Raw genomic sequence first — 14904 nt, 5'->3', positions numbered from 1 at the left:
AGCATCTGACTCTTGATTTCAGCTCTGGTCATGATCTCACAGTTTGTAAGATCAGGCCCCAAGTTGGGCTCTTCATTGACAGTGTGGAGTCTGCTTGGGATTCTCTCTCTCTCTCTCTCTCTCTCTCTCTCTCTCTCTCTCTCTCTCCCCCCCACTCTTGCTCATGCTCTCTCTCTCAAATAAATAAACTTAAAAAAAATTTTCAAGAAAAAGTCATTTTGTAAGTAGTAGAAAAAAAAAACCCACAATCTCTCTTTCGTAGGATTGCCATCCTTGAGGTCGTGTAGAAAAAAATTAAATTCGGTGGCCTTTGATTGATGTCATCTTTAGGGCCTGAGACCTGTTTTTCTGACACCGAGACACTCAAGCATAATATTAAGAAAATCCTGAGGAAATTCACTTCAGGTACAAAAGATTCTGCTAGACCACCGTTTCCTCTTTGTAGTCATTGCAGAACTCAGAATGAGGGGTGGTGCCCTGGCCACCATGCTGGGCAATGGAAGAAGCACGGGTCTAGGACCAAGCTCGAATGTGCACCCCAGTTTCCTGGAGGGCTTGTTCAAACACAGATTGCTGGACCCACCCCCACAGTCTCTGATCTATCAGGCCTGTGATGAGCCCTGAGAATTTGCATTTAAACAAGTTCCCAGATGGTGCCCATGCTCCCTATCCAGGCAAAACACTCTCTGAACCACTAGCCTCAACATTAGAAGGCCAGAGTCTGGCTCCTGGACTCCTCATTTTCTCAGCTGTGGCTTAGGGAATTTAATGATCTGTTTTGACTCCTTATGAGTAACCTTGACTATAGGCTACCTGTTGTATCCATTTTGTTTGTTTGTTTTTGAGAGAGAGACAGACAGACAAACAGAGCCTGAGCTGGGGAGGGGCAGAGAGAGAGGGAGACACAGAATCCGAAGCAGGCTCCAGGCTCTCAGCTGGCAGCACAGAGCCCAATATGGGCTCGAACCCACTAATCGTGAGATCATGACCTGAGCCGAAGTCGACACTTAACCCACTGAGCCACCCACGTGCCCCTGTTGTATCCATTTTCTAAGACTTGTGTGAAAAGAAATGAAACTAACATGCTTGCAAATTACTTAAAAAACTATTTTGTTGGTATTACTAATATTATTGTGAAAGAAGCTATAGATTTATGTCACCCCAGACAGCAGCTGGCAGAATTTTTGAGTTACACAAGGCCGAGGGGTAAAAGTTCAGATAATTCAAAATGAATGTTGTGCCCTAAAAGAGCACATAGGGGCCTTGGGAGCCAGCATGGAATATAAGCGGTAGGGACACAGGCTCTGTTCTACTCATGTGTGTTCAAATCCTGTTTCCCGTCTGGAAAATCAGAATGGGAGCAGTTACCTTGCAGGCTTGCCGAGAGGGCTATTCAAGAGAATGCATTTAAAGAAGCAGCACATGGGGCGCCTGGGTGGCTCAGTTGGTTAAGCGTCTGACTTCGGCTCAGGTCATGATCTCACGGCTCATGGGTTCGAGCCCCGCATCCGTCTCTGTGCTGACAGATCAGGGCCTGGAGCCTGCTTCAGAATCTGTGTCCTCCTCTCTCTGCCCCTCCCCCACTCATGCTCACTCTCTCTCAAAAATAAATAAACATTTAAAAATTAACATTTAGAAATTAAAATAATAATAATAAATAAAGAAGCAGCACAGTGCCTGCCTGCCATACAGTAGGCACTCCGTAAATATTGGCCAATATTTAGATTTCAGGTTGGTAACACAGCCATTAAGCTGTTCCATGGAAACAACCAGTTCCTTGATCCTGAGAGTCCATATTCTAACTACGCTGCTTTGAACAAGCAGTTGGACTCACTGACCTCTAAGGTTACTTCCAACTAAGACTCTGATGTCAGCACAAAGCAGGCAAATCTGGCCAGTTGCCAGCAACCAGGACTGTTTTCCTCAGTCTATAACCGACAGCTTTACCACTCACGTCTTGGCCCTGCCCCACCCCATAATCGTCAAGCAGACTTTCTGGAACTCCCTAGCAGGCAAAGCACTAACAATAGAAAACTTAAAATGACACAAAGACTGGTGTTCAGAGCGCTTCATTCCCCCCCCCCCCCCGGGTTATGTGACAATTGAATCAAGTCTAAACCAGAGAATGTGTGACAGTGCAATGAGCTCTTCACGAACAAATGCCAGATAAGCTTCAGCAATGTGCTCCGGGTGGGTGGAACTTCCAGGCTTGCAAAACCCTGTAGTTGATGGAGGCAACAACTGGAGCACAATTGCTGACCAAGTCGTGGAACCTGATGCCGTGTCATGGGGCTGGAATGCAGCTCGTGGTACCCTGTTGGGCAGACTTTCCTTTTATACCTCATGCAGATTAGAAGTTATTCACTGAGGCTGTGTGTCTTCTTGCACAGCACAGGGACCAACACTCTGCCCATTCAACCTGACATCACAAGTGATACGGGCGGGTAGGGCGTCCTTGAACATGCAAGCTCATTTCAGTGATGGCAAGTGACTGATTCAACAAACTTGGGAGAGAATTTGCTCAGTTTCCATCACTCTCTTTCTCACTGGGTTTAGGGTGACTGGGTGGGTCACGGGACAGGCAAGGAAAGATGACAGTAAGACACTTCAGTTTGATCTGACAGCATTAGTTGCCTCTTCTGACATTCCTTGACAGCAAATACAAAAAATATAATTCTTTACGGGAATGCCTATTTTTAAATCTTTTTCCTAATTTTAAGTTGGGAGTGAGAGCATTTTTTTTTTCTTAAGGAAATATTTCATATGATTGACAGATAATGCACTATCCATTTTTTAGACAATTTTTTTTTCCTGACTCCTGGTAAACCTTTAACTTTTCTGTTTCTCTCTGCATCTGGGTCCCAGTTGCCTCCAATTCTGAGAACTTTTTCTCACTTTCTTCAAAGCTCTCAGCCTCTAGAGTACTGACTTCCTTTCCATATGATTCATTGCCAGCCTTCACGGTGACTTCCACATTCATAATCTTCCAGTCAGACAAGCACTGTTTTCATTCTATCTCAGCCACACCCCAGCAAGGCCACGTCTTACACTTGGCCACAACTCAGATATGCTTCACTTCCAGGATGGCAAATTCTGAAATCCCTACTTTTTTCTCAAAGTCCATTCCTTCCTCTCTCCCTCTGCTTTTCCTTTCATCTCCGTTGAGACCTCTAGTTCATGATGCTTACCTACTCTACCTATCCATCACCTGGATTTGGTTTCATTGCAGCAACCTGAACCCATTGCCTTATCACATCAATTCAGCATCACCCATGATTCCCTCTGTGATACCCTTTCCATTCTTGCTGGCTCTCTAGAGAGCACTTGCAGGGATCTCCCACCTGGTCTCTCTTTCTTCCAATCTGCTCTGTTCTAATCCATATTAGTTACCCCTTCTAAAATGCTCATCCTGATTTTAAAGCCCTGAGAAAACTTGTGTAACTCTTATCCTCCACAACCTTCTAGTTTTTCTTCCAAATCTTGCTCATGCTCTTTTTTTCATCTCCACCTGAAAGATACCGTCTATTGTATTAAAGTCCATCTCAAATAACACGTCTGATTCTTCCACCTGCATTTGGTCACTTCTTAATGTTATGTTTCTTTGCTAGTGGCAATGGTCTGCATATTTGTTTTATCTCCTTGCAGTGTGATTCAGGCTAAGGCACATGAGCGCTGGATTTAGAGAGAGATCCAGATGAAGACCCTGGCTGTACTATTTACTGTATGTATTAGTTGTAAGATCTTGGGCGAGTCTTTCATTTGCCAAGACCATACTTCCTCCTCCAAAAAGGGGACAGTACCACCTACTTGGTGGGATGGTAATAATGATTCAATTAGAACAAAAGACTGCCATATAAGAGTCACTCAAGAAATATTATTTCTTCCATTCTTCCCCATTCCTTGTGTCTTTGAAGTAGAAGACCACGTCTTACTCATTTTGTTTCCCTTGAAATGTCAACAGAGTTTGGCCTTTCCTGGGCCATAAGTAAATAGTCACTGAATTCCCATGTCTATATCATGCGTCCTTTTTTGTTATGAAGGTTGGAGCTCCAGAGACAATGCATTTTTTTATCTGCATTCCGTTTCCTACTTAATTTTGGTATGTTTGTTTATTTACTTTGTTATTTTTTTAAGTAGGCTCCTTGCCCAGTATGGAGCCCAATGCAGGGCTTGAACTCACGATACTGAGATCAAGACCTGAGCTGAGATCAAGAGTAGGACGCTTAACTGACTGAGCCACCCAGGCACCCCCATTTTCATAAGTTTGAAGCAGAATATTCTTTTTGTCTTAATTTTTAAATGTTTATTTATTTTTGAGAAAGAGAGACAGAGAGTGAGCAGGGGAGGGGCAGAGAGAGAGAGGGAGACACAGAATCTGAAGCAGGTGCCAGGCTCCAAGCTGTCAGCACAGAGCCTGATGCAGGGCTCGAACTCACGAACCGTGAGATCATGACCTGAGCTGAAGTCAGACGCTTAACCAACTGAGCCACCCAGGTGCCCCTAAAGCAGAATATTCCTTATACGCTGAGCAGACACTTAATTATACCAAATTTCCCTACCGTGGATAATTCTATCTGCTCTATTGAGAAAGACCTGTGGCTAGGTGCCCTATGTCTGGCCTGGAGTAAAGAGACTTTTGTGTTTGTGTGAAGAAAGCTCAGTCATAATAATGATATCTGAGAATCTTCCTCTTGGGGTGATTGACTCAGCATGATCCAGTATGGTTGTGACCCATCATGCCCTCTCCCACACGTGGAGCTAAATATGAAATGAGTTGGGAAAACTGATTCACATCCTTATATGCAGAGGGACCCTGTTACAAAAATCTAATAATACTACAGAATTCCTGGCAAAATAAGTGCTTCCCTGGGGAAAGCCAAGGCTCCCGGCTCAATGCTTATTAAAGGTATTGTGACGTAGTAGAAAGCTCATTGACCTTGGGTTGGAAAGGCCTTCACTCGATCTCAGCTCTACTACATATTAGCTGTGGAACCTCATATAGGTTACTTGGACCTCTCTTGTCTGTAAACGATGACAGCACACTACATCACAAGTTATCGTGAGCACTGAATGACACACCTGGAAGCAAGCACCCAGTGGCATGCACGGCATAACCAGAAAGAACAACTGACAAACGCTAGTAAAAACATCAAAGAGCATAGAGAGATTTTTCATTGAAAAAAGACCTAGCACCATTTGTAGACATAAGTAGTATCTATTATGCTGTCAGCGACTACCCATGTGCACTGTTCATGTGCCAACTTGGCTGGGCTTTGATGCCGAGACATTAAGCCAAACACCAGTCTAGATGTCACTGTGAAGGTATATTTTAGCTTTTACATCAGTAGACTTGGAGGAAAGCAGATTTACTCCCCATTGTGTGTAGGCGTTGTCCAATCTGTCGAGACCTTAAGAAGAAAAGATTGAGGAATTCTACTGGCAGGCTGCTTTCAGACTAGAGCTCCAATGTCAGTTCTTCCCTGGTCTCCAGCCTGCTGACCTGCTCTGCAGATTTGGGACTTGCCAGACCTCACAACTGCGTGAGCCAGTTCCTTAAAATAAATCTCTATGTAGATACACCTCCTATCGGTTCTATTTCTCTTACACAGCCTGCCCTGCTCACTAGGTGGTCATTAAGTGTCAGGAACTATATCCAACTCATCTTTATATCCTCAGCACCTAGCCCAGTGCCAGCTATATGGTAAATATTCATGCTTATTGAGCTGAAAAAGAATAGCTCGCATTCATATACTATTTTGTAAAAATCGTTACACTAATCAATGGCTCTACTTAGTTCTTCATTCTTCAAACATTTTTCAGATGACCACGCTTAACGCTGATGATGCAGAAAGAAAAGACAGAATGGCTCTTCTCTGGCAGTTGTTTAACGGTGGGTTGGAGTGAATGGGGCTGGTGCATAAATGGAGGGTAAAACTGGGCACTTGGGACCCAGCGTATCCAGGCGAGAGAGCGTGAGCTCCTGGTGCAAAGCAGGGGCAACTGGAAGAAAGAGGAAGGGATGAATTCAAGAGAGAACTAGGATATGAAAATAGTGAGAAACAGGAGAGTAAGGTGTCTCCCATGACTCCCCGGTTTCTGTCTGAGAAGACCTGGGAGGAGCAAAATTTCTCATCAGCTCATCTGATCCTAACATTCCTCAACATCACAAAATACAACCCCTTCCTTTAAGGGATGCAGACACTGAGGCTGAGAGGGAACAGATCAACTGCCCCAAGCCTCATAAATCAGGAGCTGGCAGAGCTGGTATCAGAATCGCAGGCCATACCGTCTGGCTATGATGCCCTCTCTTCAGCTTCCATTATGCAGCCTGGCAAACGCCCTGGGCAGTGAGGAGTGAGGAAGGGCCTTGGAGCATCCCTGTGACTTCTCTATGGTGTCACCTCACTCCCTTGAGTGGTCAGATAGCAAAGCAGCCTGCCGCCCTATCTGGATGTACAACTGAACTTCATAAACGACCCAGGAGTCATTCACTTCCTTTCCAAGAAGCTACAGAGAGTGAAGCAGATTTGCTGTGCTTTCAGTTGGTTGTCCTAGATGGGAAGAGGAGGGACATTTATTTGCAGTCAGAGAGGGATAATGTTAATTGGTAAAAACGAAAGTACATTTTCCCCCAAAGCGTGAGGTCATCCTCTTCCTATTTTTAATTCAGAAGTGCCCTACATGGAATCAGTGTTCCCTTTCAAGTAAATGACAACATTTGACTTGTTGTCCTTTAAAGCCTGCCCACCCATCCCCTTCCTGCTCTCTCTGCTGACCACAGTTATTAACCCCAGCAGCATGAATCAAGGAATTCTAGCAACCTGAGCCCTCTCCGTAACCTGGCAGTTGTCCAGCAACTGGTAAGGAGAGAACTGCTTTCTCTTTCTTGCTCTGAGATGGACCTGGAAGCGGGAACCAGGAACCAGGAACCCAAACCCACCTCTGGTCTCCCACATCATTTTCCAAGTCCCTCTTTGTCCGCCTCTCAGCTCTCATTTGTCTTGACTGTCTTAACATGGCCCCTAAGTTGAGGTGACCCACAGACTGCTAACCTGTCTTCGAGGGCACCTGTTCACGTAGCTTGACCTTTGCCTGGGTCTCAGTTTCTGATTTTTTTTTTTTCTTTTTTGACAATGCTGCTGCCCCCAGACCAGGTGGGCTCATGTTTAATTCATCTCAGGGCTAATTCTAGCCAGGTTAGGGAAGGGGCATGGCAACTTTGGCCTCCCACCCCAGGCCTTCCTGCTGTCATGGTGACTAAGGAATGGTGGGGGGCAACGGTTTGTGTCCCCCTCCCTGCCCCAAGTTCGGGGCAGTCATGGCAGCCTCCAGCACCTGTTCCCAAAGAGCATCCTCATAGGACACACTAATGGCAGAAACACAGGTACGAGGCCAATGGGAAAGAGGCATGGAGATGCCTTGCAAGCAGGCAAGGAGAAACATGCAAGCATCAGGATGCTCCTTTCCCTCACTTGCAAGGGTCAGGATTGATCCTAATACCTGGTATATGCCGGTTATTCCACTATCTTCCAGGTGGGCACACCAAGACTGACGTCCCACAGCAGAGAGGTCCAGTGCCTCTGAGTCTTCGCTCCTGCTGTTCCCTCCGTGTGACTTGTGCTGCCTTCTTATCATCACCTCAGTTTCTGAATTCTTATCTAAGCCCTCCAGGACACTTATTTTTCTAGCACCTCCCCCCACTCCCTGTCTTGCAGGACTGCCCTCCCGTTAACCACTTAGCACAGTGGCAGAGTGGTTACCAGGTGATTCAAGTGGAATTTAGAGCTCTGCAAAAACACAAGTGCTCAACATGTGTCAGGTCTTTTGACTCCTGCTTGACTCTGAGCCTTGCTCATCCTGGAGGTTTACTTCATGCACCATTTGGGACATCTTCAAACTGGGGTTTCAGGCAGCCCTCGCCATCCTAGAATGAGTCTCGGATGGGGGGCTAAATCTGAGGTCGGTTGGGCTCTGACCCAACACCTGACTTATTCCAGTGGGAGGGTAGTTCTAAGGCCAGGCCTCGGCCCCTACCCCCACGCCAGCCAAGTTCAGCTGTGATTTGAGAATCATGACTTCCTGGGTCTCAAGGGGATGGCAATCAGACCTTTGCCAGATGGCGAGGCAGCTGGATGCTACTTTTGCATAAAATCACTACAGAGTCTGTAACCATTAGAACTACCATTTTCATGGAAGCCAGCTCAACCTTGTTAACTGAGCAAATTTGGAGCAGCTCCAAACATCCATCCAGTTGATGAAATTGGTGCTCTCCAAGCATGCCACATCATTTTGAGTCCAAATTCAAAGTTTAATCTCCATTGGTGGTTTCCTGAGAATTGTTGTCCTGAGCATTGGGAGATGGCACAGGAAATATCGACGATCACCCCTTCATCATCAAATTGTGATTTGTGAACTAACATTCCTGGCCAGAAAAAGTTGGAAGAGGCTAAAACTGTCTCTTAGCTCACATTTTTTTTGCAATTTAAAATCAATGATATAATTAGATTTCCGTATCCTACTGCTTAATCCTTTGTTTAGATTTCATGCTTTCAATTATTCGTATCACCTTGGGTTTCCAGTTTGGGCAATTAAGAGTTGTCACCTTGCACAGGAGACTCCCGATGTCCCTGGTGGAAGGTCACGGTGATGTCTAGCAGCCTAGGCTGAGTCCCACTCCACTGGCTTCCAGAGCTCTGCTTGCCCTTGGGTGTTTGCTGTCAGCTGGGCTGTGTTGCATAAGGTCAGAGCCTGGAGCTGCCACATCCACAGCTCTGTCCCCAGCACTGACTCAGTGCCTGGCACTCAGAAACTGCAGAATAAATATTTATTGAGTGAATGCCTCGAGAGCAATCAGTGGCTGTGTAATGGAGTTCTTTGTCCTTTTCTACAGCAAATGGATCTCAAAGGTCAGGAATGAGAAGATGAAAACGGAATTGAAGCAGATTAAATCAAGGCACAACATTGTCACCCATGGTACATGTACATCTGCACCCAGGGTTCTGCTCAGAGAACCCTCACAGAGCTTCTTTCTCTCTGCGCCACCTTTTTAAAATCTTTATTTATTTGCGGGGAGGGGGGGCAGAGAGAGAAAGGGGGAGACCCAGAATCCAAAGCAGGCTCCAGGCTCTGAGCTGTCAACACAGAGCCTGATGCAGGGCTTAAACTCATGAATCGCGAGATCATGACCTGAGCCAAAGTCGGCCACTTGACCAACCGAGCCACCCAGGTGCCCCTCTCTCTGCTTTTAAAAGAAAACTGGACAGTCTCCTGCAGTTCCAAAGTAGAGTGGAAAAAAAAAAAAAAAGCAGTGGAGAGAGGGGAGTTCAGAAGGAAAAGTCCAAACACCCTCTTCCCTATAGTAATATTAAAAACAGTAAAAACAATAAGGCTAAATTGTATTCAATCACTTTCCACGTGTCAGGAACTGTACCGTACATTTATTATTTTATTAATCTTCGCAACAAGCTTATGAGACAGATATTATTATCATGCCTATTTGTGGATGAAAAATAGGAGCTTGAAGAATTTAAATGATTTGCTGAAGCTGGTAGTTAGGGAAGCTGGAATCCGCCCCAGGTATGTCTGAGTTTAGCCACAGCCACATAAGTGTTGTGTCTTTGTCCTTTGCTGGTTTCAGTATTTAAGAACAAGGTGCAAGTCTCATGAGTTGTTTCATTCAGAACACCTGGCTCAGGGTCATGCATATCATGTGGAGATAGTAAATATTTGTTGATTTGGAAGTAGAGATAGTCAAAAGGCACTAGGATAGGGTTATCACACTTGAAAATAAGCACACATGAAAGGAAATTCCAAAGCCAACTAAGGGAAAGCAGAGTGGTAAGTGGCCTTGCAGCTCACAAAAGACACAATGTATCATTAAAGGTGTTTGGCATTCTTAGCATTAAGTCATAAGAGCATTTTAAAGTGGATCCAACGTGTCTCCCTGCTTTTTCTTTCCATTGGTTGTATGGACTGAATTGTGTCCCCCTGAAATTTATATGTTGAAGTCTCACCCTCAACGTGACTCTATTTGCAAACGGAGAATTCAGGGAGGTAATTCAGGTTCAATAAGATAGAAGGGTGGGACCCTAATGCAATAAGAAGAGGAAATACACCTCTCTCTCTTTTTTTAGATTGCTTCTTAAACTGCTTTATTACCTTTACAGCATGTAATAAACATCTTTTCCTGCAAGTTGATGAAACTTCCCTGACAGAAAAACTTCCAGAGTAAGGCAAAATGGAATCTCTAATCAGAAAAATGACGTAACACCATAGGTTCACATCAAGAAAATGCAACTTCGGGAAGCAGGGGGGTTATTATTACTAATCTCAGCATTGGAGGCATAAGGCAAAACTCATCATGATGGTCACGGTGAGGGGGATCTCCTATAAGAGTGGGCAAACTGTACCTCAACTGAAGCCCCCTGATTTCCTCCTTAGCCGCCTCATGTCATCCGTGAAAAGTTCCGTATCATCTGTGTCTCCATCTGTCATGTCAACGTTATTGACAAGCTTGTTGGGCATATCCTCTCTACCATCATGGGCAGGTGGGGCCAAATCCACTCTAATATTTCCTCTAGGCTCCTGGCCTTCACCACCTCCCAAAGGGTGGGCTTCTTCTTCATTCTGCACTGGAGCCTGCCTTTCTCCTTCTCTTTCCCGGAGGACATTTTCCATGTTGAAACTTTTTTCCTGCTTACTTTTCCTGCAGGGATCCAACAGAGTCTTTCTCTCTTAGCCTTGAAATCTGCTGTGCCAATGGACCTGAATTTCTTGAATGCAAATGGACGACTTGCTGGGTGGGGGAGTCAAAACCACTTGCTGGATGGTGACGTGGTTTATTTATAAGGAATTTCAACATGGCTGGGACCCAACAGTTCACCCTCCTTTCTCTGCCCACCATTTTTATCAACACCTCTCTTTTTCTCTCTGCTTAAACACAGAGAAGGACATGTGAGGAGACAGTAAGAAGATTGGTCATCTACAAGAAAAAGCGAGGTCTCACCAGGAACTGAATTTTCTAGCACCATTGATCTTGGACTTTCAGCCTCCAGAATGGTGACAGAATACATTTATGTTGTTGAAGCCTCCCAATCAGTGGTACTTATTATGACAGTCTAAGCAGACTAATACAACAGACCACCCTACATTGTGTTATCAGAATTATATGCATACAACAATAAACTCATCTCATGCTTTAAAAATCTTCAAGGCCCCCCATTGACTTGTAAATCCAAACTCTTTAGCTTGGAACCTGAGGCCATCCTCCGTGTCACTCTTGTAGCAGCCTGCCCAGGCTTCAGTCCTTTACCACCTTGTTTTTAGCAAACATTCAGCGATCTTGCTGTTCTCAAGACACATCTGGCATTTTCTGAAGATGCAGTGAAGAAGCCCGGTGCCTTGGGGGGCGGGGGGCACATGAGTTGCATGTTAGGGGACAGCAGGATGTGACGGAGAGGAGCCATGTTGCAGACACGGTTACTGCCTGCCTTTCTTCCTTGTCAACAGTCCTCACTGAGTTTGGGAGACATGATAGGCCCAGGTGCTGAGTGAATACTAATGCATAAGCTAGGAGTTAGCAAGCTTGTTTCATAAAGGGCCAGGTGAAGGTAAACATTTTAGGCTTTATGGGCCATCTGGTCTTTGTTACAGCTCAGCCTTTCTAGCATGAAAGAGGTCATACGTCCTACATAAACAAATGAGCATGGCTGTGTTCCAATAAAACTTTATTTCTAATAGCCAGTGGGTTAGATTTGGCCTGTGGGCCATGGTTTTTCAGCCAGTTCCCGATGTGCCAATCCCTGAGCACTGACATTGTTGATCTGAGTCAAATCTGGAACTACTTTCAGATTTTCCTGTGATATGAAAGAGGGAAAATTGCATTCTTTAAAAGTCTTGCTGTTGAAATTGTAGGTTTTAAACCAATAGAATCAGCACCACCTGGGAGCTTGTTAGAAATGCAGAATCTGAGCCTGGGTGGCTCAGTCGGTTAAGTGTCCAGCTTCAGCTCAGGTCATGATCTCATGGTTCATGGGTGTGATATCCACATTGGGCTGTGTGCTGACAGCGCAGAGCCTGGAACCTGCTTTGGATTCTGTGTCTCCCTCTCTCTCTCTGCTCCTCCCCCGCTTGTGCCCTGTCTCACACACTCTCACACTCTCTCAAAGCCAAATAAACTTAAAAAAAATGCAGAATCTCAGGCCTCACTTCAGACCTCCTAAATCAGAATGTGCATTTTAATAAGAAGCTCCGCTGATTGGAAGATACATCACAGCTTGAGAAGCGCTGGTTGAAGCCACTGTTGATGGAACGTTCTATTCCTTGCAGCTGAAAGCATTCCTAACTTACACCAACAAGCAGGAACCACATCATGAACAATCTTATATACTTTGCTAAGCACTTTGATGTTTTAAGCAGGGAGTGAGAGGATACATTTTTTGGGCATATGTCTTCTTTCTTACGCAACAATGAACTCCTAAAAGATACAGCGTGTACCAAAGAAACAACTCCTGTAACTGATTCTACACTACAAAGCCCACCAGGTAGGGCCTCCACCACTGGCACACCATCTGATGGAATTCAAAAGCAGTTTCTTCTGTAAGACCTGTTCTCCTGTCTATAACCCACTGCTCTGGGACCTGGAAGGATGCTCTGCTTCTGGTACATTGTTAGGGCTCAAAAGTGGCTGTGGGCTGTAACTCTGGGATTACAGTTTGGAACCTGAGTCTGACCTGCAGTTATTTACATTCAACACTGCCACCACTCAGCTTGGTTCATTTACTTTCTGAATGTGTACTCACCTCTTCCCTAAGACTATAAGCTACTTTACCAGAGGCTATCGTATTTTAGGATTTTTGCATTCCTTCCACAAGTGAAAAATGAGAGTCAAAGATCTAAATATTACCAAGTCTTCTGCAAGCTAAGTCTTATTTATATTCTTTATGTTGAAGCTCCAGCGCAACCCAGGAATTCTTTGAGAACGAATTAAGTACAAACATTTGCTTTTAGGGCTGCCCCATTTATCAAGTCACTACATCCTCCTGTGGTTTGTTTATGAAGCGCTACAATCCAAACACACACCACCTACAGCCCACTTGCGCAGTATGTGTGCTTGTGCTAACACGTGAATAGCACGTCATAGTCAGATTTGTATAAACAGCACCTCACTTCATCCACAAAAGACCCTAGGAATGGGTAAATTAATATCCCCATATTACTGATAAGGAAACTGAGGTACAAAGTATGGATGCACGTAGCGTAAGATCACACAGCTAGAAATCTGGTGGCAGTAGGAGAGGGGTGAGAATCCAAACCCAGAGTCTGTGCTCTGAACTGCTAAGCATTGTTCCCATGAACAGAGCTGTGGTAAATCAAAAGCCAACGTCTCATTGCCTTATTTTCTTTCCACCTGCAGGCATCTTCAGCTAGGATTTACATGTGACAAATAATTTATCCTAAGCCCAGAGACAATGAAGATAAAGTGTTAGAGCCACTGACTCCACGGTCAGGTTCGGTGAATGGCAATGTCCATATTTACCCTTCCTCAGTAGGAGCTAATGAGTTCATCTATCAGTATTAAATCTGAGGACGTACATTTATTTATTTATTTATTTATTTATTTATTTATTTATATTTTTGAGAGAGAGCAGGGGAGAGTGTGTGAGTGTAAGCAGGGGAGGGGTAGACAGAGGGAGACAGAGGATCCAAAGTAGGCTCCGTGCTGTGAGTTCACAGCCCGATGCGGGGCTCAAACTCACGACCCTGAGATCAGGACCTGAGCCGAAATCAACAGTTGGCCGCTTAACCAAATAAGCCAGCCAGGTGCCTCAATCCCCATAACTGGGGAAATACCTTGAACATCAAGTTAAGAGGGATTACTTTTTCTTTCTCTTAGCAGTTAAGTTAGAGTAGAAAGTTTTTCGCCATCACTTAAGAGTCTACAGGAAAGATTGTGGTAGGAGTGCCTGCAAATACAATCTTATTAATCTGTCTAAATTCCAGAGGCTTTCTGGCAAAGCCTGTGACCACATCCAAACAGTTAAAGTAAAGCACAGAACATGAAGCCTAGAGGTGGTGGTTTATCTCCGGATTATTCTGATCATTGGTCCCAATTCGTATAAGAATTCAGCTCGTGGTTTCCCCTGGCTCTGCCATTTTCTAAATCAATATGACCTCAGAAAAGGCACGGATCATCTCCAACAAAGGCTTTTCCTCTCCAAGAGATTAGAGCAATGACTTTGTGCCGAGCAAGTTAACACCAAAGGATGTGTGCCTTATGTGTGCCTTAAGATTTCATAATTGTTCCTAAAGATTGCTTTCTTCACTCCTGACATCCGTTTTGGCCTCTTCCCCACTCTTTCTCTTGTCTCTCTTCCTTTTCCTGTCTTTTGTTCCTCATCTGCCATCACCCAGTTGCTCAGACTGGGAACCCGGAACTATTTTTTTTCTGAATGCAATGAATAACCAGTCCTGCAGATTAGACCTCCAAAGTAGATTTCACAGCTACTTCCCTTCTTCTTTACGACTTTCCTCCAGTCCAGCCATCGTCATTTCTCCATGTGAATGTCAACCCCTGGAGACACCTGGTGATACCACCTGGACTGCTGCAGGGCCTTTCATTCAACTCCTGCCGCTCACTCCTGCTCAGCCATCCTTTCCTCATACAAAGTCAAAGTGGCATGCACCACTCCATTGTCCGGTTGGCCTCAGAATACCATCCAAATCCATGTGGGATCTGGCTTTTCTCCAGCCTCAATGAGACCTCTCACTGGACACTAGCCAGACCGAGCTTCCAACTGTTCTTGCAGTGGGCCAAGTTCTTCTCCATTTCACAGACTTCTCTTCTGTTTTCGGCTCTGCAAGAAATCCTCCCACTTACCTACACACCCATCACATCCTTTAGGT

At 44.9% G+C, this 14904-nt stretch overlaps 1 long non-coding RNA gene and 1 pseudogene across 1 annotated transcript; one reads left to right on the top strand and one right to left on the bottom strand.

Moving 5' to 3' along the window:
- The first annotated feature begins 3457 nt into the window (after window positions 1–3457).
- LOC125938954 (uncharacterized) lies at window positions 3458–9289 on the top strand. Its single transcript, XR_007462870.1, has 3 exons — window positions 3458–3721; window positions 5821–5890; window positions 8891–9289. It is a non-coding gene; the product is annotated as an uncharacterized LOC125938954 (long non-coding RNA).
- A 670-nt stretch (window positions 9290–9959) lies between these two features.
- LOC125938951 (protein BEX5-like) lies at window positions 9960–10903 on the bottom strand (annotated as a pseudogene).
- Between the last annotated feature and the right edge of the window lie 4001 nt (window positions 10904–14904).

Source organism: Panthera uncia (assembly GCF_023721935.1).
Source record: "Panthera uncia isolate 11264 chromosome B2 unlocalized genomic scaffold, Puncia_PCG_1.0 HiC_scaffold_24, whole genome shotgun sequence".
Classification (NCBI taxonomy): domain Eukaryota; kingdom Metazoa; phylum Chordata; class Mammalia; order Carnivora; family Felidae; genus Panthera; species Panthera uncia.
Note: the sequence above shows the minus strand (reverse complement) of the source record. Positions and strands in the feature narration are given on the sequence as shown.